This window comes from Rana temporaria, chromosome 1 (genome assembly GCF_905171775.1).
Source record: "Rana temporaria chromosome 1, aRanTem1.1, whole genome shotgun sequence".
In the NCBI taxonomy this organism is placed as follows: Eukaryota; Metazoa; Chordata; class Amphibia; order Anura; family Ranidae; genus Rana; species Rana temporaria.
Window position 1 is genome coordinate 302556887 of NC_053489.1, and position 17422 is coordinate 302574308.

Below are 17422 nucleotides of genomic sequence, written 5' to 3' on the forward strand. Positions count from 1 at the left end.
ATGGTGTTAACAAATAGTGAGTATTGATCTCCAAATTTTTTTCCATATTTTTTTTTCTATATACCATTAATAGTACCATATATGGTCATAAACATCAGCCAGATTCCCTGGCCAGTTTTCTGACATTCAGCATACAGCTTGAGAGCTGTTATTCATGGCAGTAGTAGGTTACCTGAAGAGGGACGTTTTGTCTGCTGGATGTCAGGGTGGTACTTATAAAGGTTATTGATCAATTTACATCACTGGGTGATGTTATATTTATTGGATTCAAATCACGGAAAAAAAAATTATTTAGTTAGTTTGTATATTATGGAACTTCTAAATTATGATAAGTCTCCTCCTACAGAACCCTGCAGAGTATGCAGGAGTGGGCAAACACACACTTTCTTTACTGGCCATCCAGGCTCTGCAGCCTGGGTGGCCTCAGAACCTGCGCAGGCCCCCATCAAAGCATGTGTATGAGTAGCTAGGAAAGGAGGAGGCAGCAAGCATGCTTCCCATTCCTGAAAGATACCTGGTCATATGCGGAAGAACAAAAAAGTGGGAGGTACTTCTAAAATTTATATCAGACCCAAGTGATCTGGTGTGGATTTTTAAAGGGGTGGGTGCCCCTAAAAATCTATAACAGACATTTCTCTTAGATAGGGGTCTAGCATTAATTTAGGGGAATCACATTAAAAAAATGTGTTGGGTGTGTGGTCCCCCTTAAAATCCAGGAACACAGCTTCATTGGCCAGGAAAGGAAATGTCTGCAAGTGTGTGCCCTCTCCTGAACCATACCAAGTCTAATGCCTTCAACATTTGGAGATATTTTTGGGGACAAGGGATTTATCCCCACGTTCCTTGCCCACTGGACATGGGCTTCTACTGGGGGGGGGGGGGAGGACTTATTTTATTCTGAAAGCCACCCTTTACAATAAGGGACCCCAGATATCTTCCCCACATAAATGAGTGACCCCTTGTTAATCAATTAAAATTGTAAACAAACAAACACAAGCATCGTAAAAAATTGCTTAAATAAAAAATCCCATAATGTAAATACAACATCAATCACATCATCCTGCAATATAGAATTTTTTGTCAACCTTATGAGTGAAATACTAATGGTCAACACAAACAAGATGACTAACGCCATGACGATCATGTACTGTCTCACTCCCATTGCAAATGACAGCTCCCTGGCTGGTCCCCTAATATGAACAAACAGGTCAGGGATCTGGGGTGATGTCATTGGGAAAATATGGTTGTAACCATATTTGGTCAACAAAATCATGTGGGATGCTCACCAGCTTGTTTATAAATGGAAATGAAAAAAATAAAGAAAAAGTTGCGCTAATCATGAAAAATATAAATGTAAACTATAGCAGCCAGCACCAACAATGGAACAATGTTGTATGCAAAAATAAAAGAATAAAGTGCAGCGCTAAGTGATATCTGGTGTAAAACCAAATATACTGGCCCAGATTCAGGTAGATTTGCCCATTACTTACACCTGAGCTGCTCAGCTGAATTTCTCTGCGCTGGAGCAATTTTTCCAAATTGCCACCTGATTCAGGAATCGTTTGTTCAGTTAATTTGCTCCTGTTTAAGGCAAAGCTGAGGGCGCAAGGCCGTGCAAGTCAAAGTGGGTGTGCCCCTATGTAAATGAGGAATTTTCGGCTCAGCAGAGGTTTGCGCCGGGCGCGCGCATGCGCAGTTAGAGCGCTGCCGTCTGCGCATGCGTCAAACTGCGCCTAGCATACTTTCAGGGCAAATCCTGCTCAGCTGCTTGCACTGAGCAAATAAATAGGAGCAGACTTGCGCAGGTTCTTTGCTGAATTTCATCCTGCTTTTTCCTACCCCCCCTGAGCAAGGAAATTCAGCCCATTTTCAAGAGATGGCACCTCCCAAAGGGACAAAAAAAAGGAAGGCCAACTTTGTGGCTGCGGAGATGGACATCTTAATTGCTGCACTCCAGCAACATAAAGAAGTTCTATATGGTGCCCAGCGGGCAAACACCACCGTTGCCCAAAGGAGGGCTATATATGAAGCCATAGCCCTGGACATCAATGCCCTGGGTAATGAAGAGCGTACCTGGGATGACATCCAAAAAAAACTCAACGATATGATGCGCAGGGTCCGGGATAAACTGGCTCTTATCAGAAAATATACCGGTGGCACGGGAGGTGGGCCGCGATGTAAGATCCGGCTGAATCATGAGGAGGAGCTTATTGCCCAAACTTTTGTGCAGGAGCAGGTGGAGGGACTTGAAGGGTACGACTCCACTGTTGGGAACTTGGGGACTGGTAAGTTATTTTTGTTTCATATCTGCTGTGCATCATGGGAGGGGGTAGAAGTGAACATATTTGTGGGTAGAAGTGAAGATGGAACTATTATTTTTATTTCATATCTGCTGTGCATCATGGGAGGGGGTAGAAGTGAACATATTTGTGGGTAGAAGTGAAGATGGAACTATTATTTTTATTTCATATCTGCTGTGCATCATGGGAGGGGGTAGAAGTGAACATATTTGTGGGTAGAAGTGAAGATGGAACTATTATTTTTATTTCATATCTGCTGTGCATCATGGGAGGGGGTAGAAGTGAACATATTTGTGGGTAGAAGTGAAGATGGAACTATTATTTTTATTTCATATCTGCTGTGCATCATGGGAGGGGGTAGAAGTGAACATATTTGTGGGTAGAAGTGAAGATGGAACTATTATTTTTATTTCATATCTGCTGTGCATCATGGGAGGGGGTAGAAGTGAACATATTTGTGGGTAGAAGTGAAGATGGAACTATTATTTTTATTTCATATCTGCTGTGCATCATGGGAGGGGGTAGAAGTGAACATATTTGTGGGTAGAAGTGAAGATGGAACTATTATTTTTATTTCATGTGAGCAGTGTGTTGCACCAGCAAAATATTTCATTTTGGTGTCATCCACAGGTGGTGATGAGGAAGATGAAGCTGGGCCGTCTTCGGCTGCGGGTCGACCCAGCCCATCCATACCAGAGCCAGGGGTCCAGTCAGGCCCCATGGACATTCTGTCTATACTGGTCCAGGAGGAGATCCTACCGGGGCCAAGTATGGAGGAGGAAGTGGTATTGGAGGAGGATTCCTTTTTCCTCATCCAGGAGGACTCTGGCTCCCTCCAGGAGGATACCACCATCCCTGAGCAACCCACCACCCCCCCGCCCAGCACGTCATCCCCCTCCAGGGCAAGCCCCTCCAGGGCAAGCCCCTCCATTGTGGACCCCTCCCCTTCTCCCTCTGTCCGTGCCCGAGCCTCTCCTCCCAGGAAGGCTCTGTCAAAAACGAGGCATATATCCTCCAGCCTCCGTGACGGTCTGCTGGAGGAGCAGGCCCTGTAGACCCGCCATATAGGGGACATGGTGGGAGAGGTTCGTCGTCTGGCGGACAGCATGGCATCCACCTCCACCTCTGTGCAGCATGCCCTCACCCTGCATGCGGACCGGGACAAACATGTCTCACAGAGCCTGGGGGAAATAAGTGGCAACTCGAAGGCCATAGTCACCTGCTTGGTGGCTCAGGAGACCACACCAGCTTTATTAAGCAGGATGGCAGCTGCGGTGGAGGCCAATACCGCTGCTGTGCAGGCCAACACCGCTGCAGTGCGGGAGGAGGGGAGAATGACCCGCCGTCATCAGCGGGATACCACCACCCGCCAAATGAGGATGTTGGCCCAGACCAACACCATCCTCGCCCGCCTTGCCAACGCCATGGAGGGCATGCAGCCACCACCTGCGTGGAGTCAGGAAGTAGGGGTTGATGCTCCTCCCCCCCCTCAATCCCCACCCCATGCCTCCTCCGCACCACGGAGATTGAGGAGCCAGAGCCGGGGCACCCTTGGCCCAAAGAAAAAAACAAAAAAATAATATAATTTCTACATTTATTTTATGCACAGAATATGATTTATTTATTTTTTTGATATATGCTCAGGATATGAGTTTATTTTATTTTTGATATATGCTCAGGATATGAGCTTTTATATTTATTTGTAGTCCCTACATACGGTGAGGAGTGTATACTACAGTGTGACTGGTGTGTGAATGTGGGGGGGGGTGGCACTCCTGCTGGAAAAGGGGTGTCACCCTCTGCCATGTGAAAGGTGTACGAATGGACAGCAACATAATTGGAGCCTTGACGCGGCGTTGCTGCTCCCTAATACCATGGGGTATTGTTGGGTCTAATCCAATTTGGGGTGCATGTGTCGGGTGTGTGCTAGGGACTACAGTGGTGTGCATACATGCACTCTACTTGTGACAAGATCAGGGTGTGTTTAATGTGCAAAGAGACGTTCCACAAGACCATTCCGGATTGCTCTTCCCTCAGAAGATCTGGTAGTGTTTCTTGGGGGGGGGGGGTGCGTGGTTCGAGGGTAAGGTCAGTGCGTAGCTCAATGTGCATGCCCCTTCTTTGAGCAAAATTGTGGAGAATACTACATGCCCCGACGATTTGGCACACAAAGTTGGGTGAATACAACAGGGTCCCCCCTGATTTATCCAGACATCTGAATCGAGATTTAAGGATGCCAAATGTGCGCTCCACCACCGCACGGGTACGTGCATGGGCTTCGTTATATCTTTCCTCTCCTGGTGTTTGAGGGTTACGAAATGGGGTCATCATGTGAGGTCCCAGGGCATATGCAGAGTCACCTGGAAGGGAAAAGACAGGAGGATGTTAGTCGTGCATGTGCCCCTTGTGATGTGTGCATCATGGGGGGGGGGCAGTCATACCTGACACCCATGTCACTCACCAATCAGCCAGCTGTCTCCATACATGTTCTGGTCAAACTCGGTTGGGATGGGGCTGTGTCGGTAAATAAAACTGTCATGGCTTGACCCTGGGTGTTTGGCACGGACATGCCATATGAGGCCATGTGCATCCACAATCATCTGCACATTTATCGAATGCCAATGCTTCCTGTTGCAGTAGATATGCTCGAGGAGCCGGGGGGGGCGTAGTGCCACATGGGTACAATCTATTGCACCCACAGTGCGTGGAAATCTGGCTATTGCATAAAAATCACTGATTGCCTTCTGCCGCAGGTCAGCCGTGGTTGGTTTAATAAATTGTGTGCCCATGCGTCTGAGTATTGCAGGGATCACTTGGTGCACACACCTGCTCATGCTGGATTGGGACATCCCCGCCACCATTCCACCTGTGCGCTGAAATGAGCCACTTGCCAAAAAATGAAGGGTTGCCACTACCTTCACCAGTGGCTGCACTGCCTGTCCCCGATGGGTCGGGCTGCTGATGTCATCCTGCAGGATTGTTACCAACTCAAGGATGACTTCAGGGCTGAAGCGAAACACTGATGCGATACACCTCATTATCACTCATCTGAAAAAGGTTGTAGCGCCCTCTGTAAATCCTCTCCCGTGCCCTCCTACGAGTCGGCTCAGTCAATACAATATCAAGAACCATAGCTGCCCCTGGCATGTTGGTGCACAGATGTGAGGTCCCGAAAATGTGGGTGCTCTGCTTGTTCAGCTCGTCTGTCTAGGTGCTGCTGAAGTTGCGCGCTCCTTCAGATGACATTTGGCCATCTTTTGCTAACTTGCCCCTGCTTTTAGCAGGAGCAAGTTTACCTGGGGAAAAAAGCTTGCGTGCTTCCAGCGCAAGATGCGCATTACATGCGCATGTTTCTGAATCATCGGCAGTACCTAATTTGCATATTCGCTGAGGGAATTCCATGAAGGCGCAACTTACACCCCGCGCAAAATTGCGCGAAAATTGCGCCGGAGCAGCTAGGCTGCGTGCGCGGGAAAATGGCCGAATTTCAGGCTTAACTGGTTTACTGAATCAGCTGCAAATTTGCATGGGAGCAAATCAGTACTTGCGCGGCGCAAATCACACTTGCTCCCGCGCAAGTGCTTCTTGAATCTGGGCCACTGTGTTTGTTCTCAGGTCAGATGCTCCCAATCAGGTGAGAATGAATGGGTCTGCTAGAAATAAATTAATGTGAATACCCAAAGGTGTGTACACAAAATATTAAAATTAAAATGAATGTGATAGCACAAGATACCACTAGGGTGCTCACAATCAAGTGAGAGTGAATAAGTACCCACAGGTGAGTGAATCGCAATACCTGGAAGGTATGTGACAAAACTAATAGTAAAAACAGTATCAATGAACGTCACAAAAGCAATATACATAAAAAAGAGTCCAGAAATAATCTAACAGAAATGACTCCTGTTACAGAAAGTCCCAATGCAAAAAATAAGAGGACCAACGTTGAGGTAAACAGAGTTACAAAAACGTGTGGGGAGAGTCTTCTCAAAAGCAGGAATCAAACATATGATCTGTGATCTATCTTACACTCCAATATTCAGGCAGATGATAAAAGCCACATCAAGAGATCCATCTCACAGGATCCGCAAAAACATCCAACTGGTAAATATAGAAGGTGGATACTCTTACCGGATAAAGTGGACACACTCGTCAGCGACTGTGTCAATCAGGCATGTACGAACTCCTGGAAGCGATGATAGCAGTGGGAAGCCGTTGGAACAGCAGGCAATCAATCATCAGAAGGCGAATGTATCCGGTGTGGAATAAATCCCTCAATGAATCCTCATGGATGGTGGCAAATGAGCATCATTCAATCATGGGATCATAAAAAGGAATGAAAAGCAGCTCCACATGGTGTGGTTACTCCCAATAAAAAAGGCGTTTATTAGGCATAAAAAGATACAATAAAACGACCAAAAAAGCAAAATTCAATAAAAAGGTACAAGTCTATGGAAAGACCGATACAGGTGATCACATAAAAAAATGCAGCGTGGTTGGCAGGTAGCGTAAAGGGTATGTACCCGACACGTTTCGAGCTAGTAGCTCCTCAACTGGGGCATAACCCCATACATCTGCACCACGCCATATATTTATACTGCATAGGATTGAGCGATGATGTCAATAAGCCAAATCAGCTGTGAAAACACAGCTCAGGGGGTTAGGCCAATCACAGTGGTGCCCTGCTGACAACACCCACTACTGTCAGCAGGGAACAGCCACAAAACACAGCACACATCTCTTGATGCCTACACTGACCAATGGCTGTGTCCGTGTAGGCATCAAGAGATGCTGTTCCAACGGCTTCCCACTGCTATCATCGCTTCCAGGAGTTCGTACATGCCTGATTGACACACCGTCGCTGACGAGTGTGTCCACTTTACCCGGTAAGAGTATCCACCTTCAATATTTACCAGTTGGATGTTTTTGCGGATCCTGTGAGATGGATCTCTTGATGTGGCTTTTATCATCTGCCTGAATATTGGAGTGTAAGATAGATCACAGATCATATGTTTGATTCCTGCTTTTGAGAAGACTCTCCCCACACGTTTTTGTAACTCTGTTTACCTCAATGTTGGTCCTCTTATTTTTTGTATTGGGACTTTCTGTAACAGGAGTCATTTCTGTTGGATTATTTCTGGACTCTTTTTTATGTATATTGCTTTTGTGACATTCATTGATACTGTTTTTACTATTAGTTTTGTCACATACCTTCCAGGTATTGCGATTCACTCACCTGTGGGTACTTATTCACTCTCACTTGATTGTGAGCACCCTAGTGGTATCTTGTGGTATCACATTCATTTTAATTTTAATATTTTGTGTACACACCTTTGGGTATTCACATTAATTTATTTTTAGCAGACCCTTTCATTCTCACCTGATTGGGAGCATCTGACCTGAGTACAAACACTGTATATTTGGTTTTACACCAGATATCACTTAGCGCTGCACTTTTTTATTTTCTTTTATGTTTATAAATGAAGACAAGCAAGGTAGGCATCCAGAATCTGTCATTTAGTGTCAGTAATAAGGCCACCATTGAATTAAAAAACGTTTCTAGCTGTAGCAACTAGAGGTTTGGGCTTTTGGGTGATGTCATGTACCAGGTGTGACCAGAACTGTGTGGCTAGCAACAGAGGAACACCAAACACATATAAGTGAAAATATAATGATTTATTTAGGTAAGTGAATAATATAAATACAACCACCTCCAATATGACACAGTGCAACAAACCAACCAACAGACAGAGACCCACAAATAACAACAGACAGCTTTGTACAATAAATGGGAAATGCCAGAATCATAAACAATAGCCAGGCCAGGGTCATACACAGCAGATCGGCAGATGGACAAAAGGATATTCCAGAAACATAAACGTTAGCCAGGCCAAGGTCATACACAGGGAGATCAGCAGATGGGGTAAGGAACACAGGACAGGGAGAGGATGGATGGTCAGGACAGGGAGGCAGGATCAGGAACACAGGTAGCAGATTTCGGGAACAGGTTTGGATAATCAGGCAGCAGGTACAGATCAGGGCACAAGGACGATACCAGGGCAAGTTATGTTTGCATTTGCCGGGTATTTATAGGAATGTCTGTAATTGGCCTCAAGTCCACACCTGAGCGCAAAAGGTGCTGTCTGCTCCACACTGCCAGGATCCATCTGCTGGTGGACGCCAGTACTGCGGCCCAAGGATGACATAACACCAGCAGGGAGAAGTTCCCCTGACAGTTCAAAACTGCCAGGAGACACCTGCTGGTGGACCTCAGTACTGCATGCCAAATGATAGATATTGCCAGCAGATAGAACCTTTCCTGACAGGTGAACTGACAAAACCTGACTATTTAATTTGGCTGTTTAGTGAACTGCAAACTGCTTGGGTCTGATTGAAAATGCTACCTCTGCTGAACTACCACCAATAGCAGATCCCACCACCTCTTCTGGTCTGCCACGTCTCCTGCTTCCTCTCCTGGCCTGACACTTTTACCAGCTCCTGCCATCTTTCCTGGATTGCCAGCATTGCCAGGATCTACCACTTTCACTGGCCTGCCACCATTACTAGCTTCTGCAGTCTTTTCTACCCTATTCCAGAACTTCAGCACTGTAAATGTGTCACACACAATGTTTCTGCATCTGGGCCTCAATTGAAAAATATTATGTGTTTGCTTTAGTGTAAATCATGCTCTGGGTCTAAGGCCCCATACACACGATAGAATCCATCCGCTGAAAAATCCCAGCAAATGGGTTTCAGCGGATAGATCCTATGGTGTGTACACTCCAGCGGATCTGTTTCCGCGGATATTTCTCCCCTGGGATGGATTCCAGCAGATCGAATATTTGCTGACATGCCAAACAAATCCATCTGCTGGAATCCATCCCAACGGATGGATCCGCTGGTCTGTATAGACTCACCGGATCCATCCGTCCGAAGGGATCCCCCGCATGCGTCGTAATGATTCGACGCATGGGTGGAATTCCTTATATGACAGCGTCGCGCACGTCGCCGCGTCATTATCGCGGCGACGGCGCGACACGTCATCGCCAGAGGATTTCAGTGCGGATTTCAATGCGATGGTGAGTACACTCCATCGCATAGAAATCCGCGGAAATCCTCGAGAGGATTTATCCGTGGAAACGGTCCGCTGGACCGTATCCGCGGATAAATCCTCCCGTGTGTATGGGGCCTTATAGTTTATGTCATATTCCAGTGCTCCAGCGCCCAAAAGTATTTGTGGCCATTGTTCTCTGAAATAATACACTAATGTGTATTTCAATTTAAAAACTGCCTTGTCTCCCCTTTTTACATTGCAGCTCAATTAGGCTGCTTATATACTCTCCACTCTAATACTTCATGATGAAACCTACCTTTTATCTCCCTCTTACATTGCAGCCTAATAAAACTGCTTACAAACTGTGCATTGACTGCACAATATTTGTTGGCATTGTCTCTAAAATATTACCATATATATTGGAAGATACTGCGCAGGTCTGATATGTGAGATAGTGATGACACTATAAAAAATAATGTGGAAAATAATGAAAAAAATATAATAGAAAAATAAAAATAAAAAAGGCTGCTGCAGCTTATATGTCAGATACACACATAAATACAATATAAAAAGAAAAAGCTGCGCTGCAAGTTAAATCAACATAAATGATCAATTATGTTAGAGGCACACAAAATCCCAGTGCATAAAACTGAAAAAAAGATTGTGCAAAAGTCCATATAGGATGTATCACAGAAGATTGCAGGAAGTGACAGAAAGTTCTCCGAATGGGTGAGGCTAGATATCCAGGCAAAATCTTGTGAATCAGATGACAAATCCTCCACCACTTATGTACCAACTGCTTACCAGAACAAGAATTAAATCAGGCATGTATAACATAGGTCAATAAGGGTCCTGGATAAACTGCCACTCTCTCTCCTGTATCACCAATCTTCTATGTCAGACCAACTTTCTCCATAGATGTAACCCAGAGGAGAAAAACACTCACATGGTGTGATATCGTTTTAAAAATATTTAATGTAAAAAGGTATTGCACTCACATGTATATCGGTTAAAAAGTGCGATCAATAATATTTAGCCGGCCGGCTCTGCTGTCTGCTCGTCCTTCCAGGTAGACAGCGTGGATCGTGGTGACGTCAGCATGTCGCTCCTCCCTACGCCGTTTCGTCACACAGATGACTTCTTCCAGGGGTACGAGCGACGTGCTGACTCGCCACTCTTATAACAGTGAATAACACCCGGGACCGCCCAGCTCTGAACCTTGGAGATCACGGGCATCGGCCGCCATATTTAAGTTGGGATCGCTGCCAGTATTCAAACTATAAGAAATAGCTACCAAACTAAAAAAAATGGGGTAAATTTAAAAACATATAATGCTAGTGGGAATCAACAAACCCATCTAGCAAGGAAAAAAGCGGCGTATTGACTCACCACTTTTAAAATTAAGCACCGCAACAGGGACCGCCTCCACTGAAATACAGGGCTGCGCGTATCTGTCACCAAATTATATATAATGCCATGCCAGTAGTGAAATTACAAATGGACGTTCTTAATGTGTGACATTAACAAGCTTCAAATCTGTCCATATAACTAGGACTAATGATTATTATAATGAAGCCATCCCTCAATGTAAATTTCTACAAACAGATCCGCAGTTTAAACAGCCGCAGGATCAGATGTCAGTATACAAAGGAAGTTTACTGTCCAGCGATTTTTTAATAATCTATCAATGGATACCTACACTGATAGAAATATTATATGCATGATATTAAACGATGTCAGGAGGCTTATGATAAAGCAATCTGACAGTCAATATCCAATATGCGAGAAAAGTGAAAATCAATCATATAAATCTAAATCTCAGTGTTAGGTATCCATACAGAGTACAAAATATTCATAGAGGAAAAAACTGAATATAAAAATGAGTTAAAATAAATAATGGCCACACAACCTGGATATAGCCAGTTGTCAGCAAATTATGCTAACATAGCTACACCCATGTTGTTACAACAAAAAAAGCCCATGGATGTAGCTAAACATCCATAAGAAAAAAAAAATAATCTATATAAGGATTTAAATATTCTTGATCTGTGTGGCAGAGCAAAAACCGAAAATCTTCAGATAACCATTAGCTACCAAACCATCGGTAAATACAAAATAAAAAATTATAATATAAAAATATAAATATAAGAATACGAAAATATGTCCAATGGGTTGGATATAAAGTTAACTTTTAGGGGTAAGCCATCATCAAGGCCCAGATGTACCAAAGTTCAGAGATGGTTCACAGAAATTAATCGCAAGTACACACAAACTAACCATTGTCTATAAACGCATTAACGTCAGTGTCTATGTTTAGTCCATAAGGGCTATATGTGCGGACTCTATAGATCCAGGCCATCTCCATCCTAGAGAGTTCCCTGACCAATGAGCTACCTCTCCAATGGGGGTCAAACGTATCTATTCCGATAAAAAGGGTCCCCTCAGGGTTTCGTTCATGGTGTTGGTCATAGTGACTAGATACTGAATGTTGCGGGAATCCTGATCTAATATTGGTGATATGCTCACCGAGTCTGACATTCATTGGTCTTTTGGTTCCGCCAATGTATTGTAACCCGCATGGGCATTCCAGAAGATACACCACGCCTGTAGTACTGCACGTGATGAATGGCTCGATTTTGTGTTCTTTCAATGTACTCGTAGATTTAAAACATAAGGTTTTCTTTGATTTCATCTTATTTAGTTTACAAACTGTGCAATTTCTGCATTGGTGGTAGCCCTTGATATTACGTTGGAAAAAGGACACTTTTTTTGTGGGAGGATCAACCACATTGGGGGCTATCCTGTCCCGTAATGAGGGTACACCTCTGAATATCACCTGAGGATTAGTTGGTAAAAAAGTATTTATGGTTCTATCATTGGATAGTATATGCCAATGCTTTTTGATTAGTTTTTTTATGGCATAATGCTGGCTTGAATACGTCGTGATAAATGGCACAATAGGTCTATCTCTACTGTGTTTCGGGCCTGACCCAAGCAGAGTATTCCTTTCAATTGCAGCCACCTCATTATAGGTACTCTCCAAAGATTCTGGGGCCTTAATCCTTCTCCAAAAGTCTGTCCTTAAGTATGCCAGCCTGGATTTCATAGTCCTTCAAGGTAGAACAATTCCTCCTCATCCTTACAAATTGGCTCTTTGGAACCGAGTTCAACCAATTTTCATGATGACAACTTCCTTTAGGAATAAAAGAATTCCTATCGGTCTTTTTAAAGAAAGTCTTGGTCTGATATAGATCATTATCTTTCATTATAGTAAGGTCAAGGAAGTCGATTGACTCCTGACTGGCCTCATATGACAAGCGTATACCACGCTCATTGTTATTGAGCATAGTAATAAAGGATTCCAGTTCTATTCTATCTCCTGTCCATAGGAGGAGGACGTCATCAATATACCTGGCCCACAGCTTAATGTGGGGATGGGTATCAATATAGATGACGTCCTCCTCCCATTTGGCCATAAACAGATTGGCCAAACTCGGCGCATGTTTAGCGCCCATGGCAACTCCACGAATCTGTTTATAGTAGTTGTGGTCAAACCAGAAATAGTTATGATCAGCCGTATATTCCAAAAGTTCCATTAAAAAATCCTTCTGCAGGGGAACCAAATCAGAAGAAAGATCCAAAAAGTGTCTGACAGCTTCCAACCCTAGGTCATGAGGAATGATTGTATATAATGATTGAACGTCAGCTGTCACCATCCATGTGTCTTTGTTAGCCTCAATCTGTGAAAGTAAATTAATGACCTGTTTGGAATCTTTGAGATGTGATGGCATTTTCTGAACCAAAGGTTGGAGGTAATAGTCAATGTACTTGCCCACCCTGGAAGTGATCGAATCTATGCCACTGATAATCGGGCGTCCAGGGGGGCAAGTCAAGCTTTTGTGGATCTTTGGTAAACTGTACATAATTGGAACTCTCGGAGCTTTAGGGACCAGAAATTGTTGCTCCTTTTCATTAAGAATCCCCAATTTGGAACCTTTTAGAACCAATGTTTCTAATTTTCCCTTATATTGAATAATAGGGTTACCTGGTAAGAGAGCATAGGTATCTTTATCGTCAACCAGAGTTTTCAATCCCTCAATGTAAAAGGGCCGGTCCATGACCACTATCCCCCCTCCTTTGTCCGCTGGACGTATAACCAGGTCTTTGTTAGTACATAAAGTATCAAGACCTGTTTCCAGACTGGAATCCATTTTATGACCAGAGACCTGTATCTTCTCCAGGTCCCTTAGCACTACATCTCTAAAGACTCGCAATGAAGGAGCCAAATTGCCAGGAGGATTCCAAGTAGAGGCGTTAGCAAGGCCAGAATGTTGTATAGTTGCTTGATTAGCAACTACATCTTTGGAGGGCAGGCCTGCAAAGTAACGTTTAATGTTAACCTTGCGAATGTATTGGTGGACATCCATATACGTTTGAAATTTGTTAAGTTTCCTCGGAGGGGCAAATTTGAGGCCTTTATTTAACAAGGTGATTTCTGGTTGGGTTAAATTGTGTGAGCTTAGGTTATAAATGCCCTCCCCTTTTAGGTTTTTGATTTCTTTGGGGTGTGTCCTTCTCCCCCCTCTGCTCCCTCTTTTCCTTCCACAGGTCTTTTTATTCCTCGATTTGGTTTGGGAAAACCCCAATTTTCCCCTCCATTCGCTTCCCATTGGTCTGAAGGGAAATCTCTTGAAGATCCAAACCGGTATAATTCTTGTACCTGTCTTGCCTGTTCATAATCGGCCTGACTATTACTTGGACCTTCACGGTCCCTCAACGGATAAAAGCGATTTCTAGTATCATAATCGCTATCATAGTCTGGACCGTCCCTTGATCTATCCACAAAGTGTCGGGAATCTTGATGAAATCTCTGGTCCAAAGGTGGGCCATATTGATAATAGTCTCCCTGGTTTCTTCCCTGGTCCCCCTCTCTCCTTGGGGAATCCCTATAGTGATGGTATTCTTGAGGTCCATCACCACGACCAGGATTAGTTCCATAACCATCATGTGCGGATTTAACCCATCCAAGATGTTTAGCTTGTAAGGAGTTTTTTGAGGTACCTGCTGTCCTATTTGGTGAATGATGGTTCACCTTTTTGGTTCTTTTCCCCATTTTTTTTTTTTTTTTTTACCGCCTAACGCGTATAAAATCTTGATAAAAACCTGCCTCATTTCTCCAATTTAAATTATTGCCAAAACATGCTTCTGTGCTGTGCATCAATTGTACAATAATCCTGGCAATTGTCAAAGTGAAATTGTTTATAACAAAAACCTCTAATTTATCGCTTTTCCATTTTGGCCTTATAAAGTTGCTTGCATACTGTGCTTCTACTGTACAATATTTATATTGTCTCTGAAATACCACACTTAATTTTGTTTTATATAAAACCACCTGCCCTATTGTCTCCCTCTTACACTGGCGTCTAATCTATTGATCACATACTCTAGCCACTGTACTATATGTGGCTACTGCCTATGAAATAATACACTACTATTTTTTTTATGATAAAAACTGCCTTGTCTTTTTCTTATATTAAAGCTTAATCAAGCTGCGTACATACTGTCCAGCCACTGTACTATATGTGTGGCTATTGTCTCTGAAATAATACACTCTAATATTTATTTCAGAATAAACACTGCATTATCTCTGGAATGTGGGGCTGTGATTTTGAAGTGTTTTTGTACACTCTGTTTCGACAATGCAAGAAACATTTAAGACAATACAGTGTGGTGCTGGAAAATGGAAGCTCACAGACTATACTATGAAACTGTTTTGCCATTGGTCAATTGGTACAAAGTTTAGGGCTTTAACCTTTTTTCTTTAACACTGGAATTTAGGTATGGCAATTTTTTTTAATAGATACATTGGTCCAGGTTGCACTAATGTAAAGCCCCGTACACATGACCAGTTTTTCTGCCAGGAAACTGCCAAGAGAGCTTTTGGCTGGGAAAACCGGCTGTGTGTATGCTTCCTCGCAGTATTCCTGACAGGAAAACTCCCGGGAATCCCGACGGGAAAATAGAGAGCCTGCTATGGGAAAACACTGCGAGGGAGCATACACATGGCCAGGATTTACCTCTTGTGTGTACACAAGGAAAGTTACCGAGCAGGTTCTCGGTTTTCCCGTCAGTATTCCCGGCGGACTTTATACCGCTGGGAATCCCGGTCGTGTGTACATGGCTTAAGTATGTATGTAGCTCGCTTGTGGCATCCCAGTGGCTGGAAGTGCCCAGCTCTCTATACATTTTTGAAATTCCATTACCTATTAGCATTGAAAATGACAAAAAAATAGATTGTACGTTTAATACATGAAAGTAGGTGCTGCTACTGCCCAGTATTGTAATGTGGCCTTATCACCAGTGCTCTGACAGAGGAAGCTGACTCCTCATCCACATAATCCATATAAGCAAAGAAAAGCTGGCACTCCAGTGTATACACTGCAATCTATTGGTGGATAACAAAGAAAATCCGACACTCCCGTGTATACTCTGCAATCTAGTGTTTATTGGCGGCTAGCAAATGACAGCCACAAATGTCAATGCATTTCAGCCAAACTGGCCTTATTCAATTCAAGTTTTGCCCACATATACTACAAAGAGGTTCAGATTTAGGCTTGTCATTTTTAAACTCTACAATGGATTTGATGTACGTCCAGTAAAATGAACCCAGACACATTAGCTTATCTCCTCAGATTTCAGGACTAACAGTGGAACGTTGTTCACATAAAATCCCTAATAAACAGAGATTAAAAAAACAACAACAACTTTAAACAGTAATAAAAAAATACGAATATACTGTAAAAATTGCATGATAATTGAACTAAATTGTGAAATATGGATGGTTCTTGTCTCCATCTTTGTGGCACATTTGATATTGTGTCTAAAATTCCAATGAATTCCAATGAAGTTATTTGACCCCTTCACAAAACATGACATAGTACTTGGTGGCAAACAGAGTTTGGACTTTTTTTCCTAGTTGGCCACCAGGTTTGCGCACATCTCAGGAAAGATTTTCTCCCACTCCTCTTTGCAGATCCTCTCCAAGTCATTAAAGTGGAAGTTCACCCAAAAATACATTTCTAATAATACCTTGAGCTGACCGGTTATACTTCCGAAAGAAGCCGAACGTCATTGCACAGGCGCCGTATAGAGTCGGCTCTATACGGCGCCTGCGCAGCGATGTTCGGCTTCTTTCGGAAAGTCGTGACGCGCAGTATGCGCCGGTCGGAGGAACGTCAATCAACTAGGAACGCCCAGCCCGCTAGAATCGTACCCGGAAGCCGAGGGATAAAACACCGCTAACAAGGTATGTATAAAAAAAAAACAGCATCCTCGCAGAATAACCGGTCAGCTCAAGGTATTATTAGAAATGTATTGTTGGGTGAACTTCCACTTTAAGGTTTCGAGGCAGATGTTTGGTAACTTAAACCTTCAGCTTCCTCCACATATTTTCTATAGGATTAAGGTCTGGACACTGGCTGGGCCACTCCAGGACCTTAAAGCGGGAGTTCACCCAAAAATACATTTTTAACATTACATTCAGCCGAGTTGTCCTAATGACAATCGGCTGTGTTTTTTTTTTTCCCCGTACATACCGTATTTCACCGCCGCTTCCGGGTATATCTTCTGCGGGACTGGGCGTTCCTATCTGATTGACAGGCTTCCGACTGTCGCATACAGCACATCACGAGTTGCCGAAAGAAGCCGAATGTCGGTGCGGCTCTATACGGCACCTGCGCACCAACAAAACATGACATAGTACTTGGTGGCAAACAGAGTTTGGACTTTTTTTCCTAGTTGGCCACCAGGTTTGCGCACATCTCAGGAAAGATTTTCTCCCACTCCTCTTTGCAGATCCTCTCCAAGTCATTAAAGTGGAAGTTCACCCAAAAATACATTTCTAATAATACCTTGAGCTGACCTGTTATACTTCCGAAAGAAGCCGAACGTCATTGCACAGGCGCCATATAGAGTCGGCTCTATACGGCGCCTGCGCAGCGATGTTCGGCTTCTTTCGGAAAGTCGTGACGCGCAGTATGCGCCGGTCGGAGGAACGTCAATCAACTAGGAA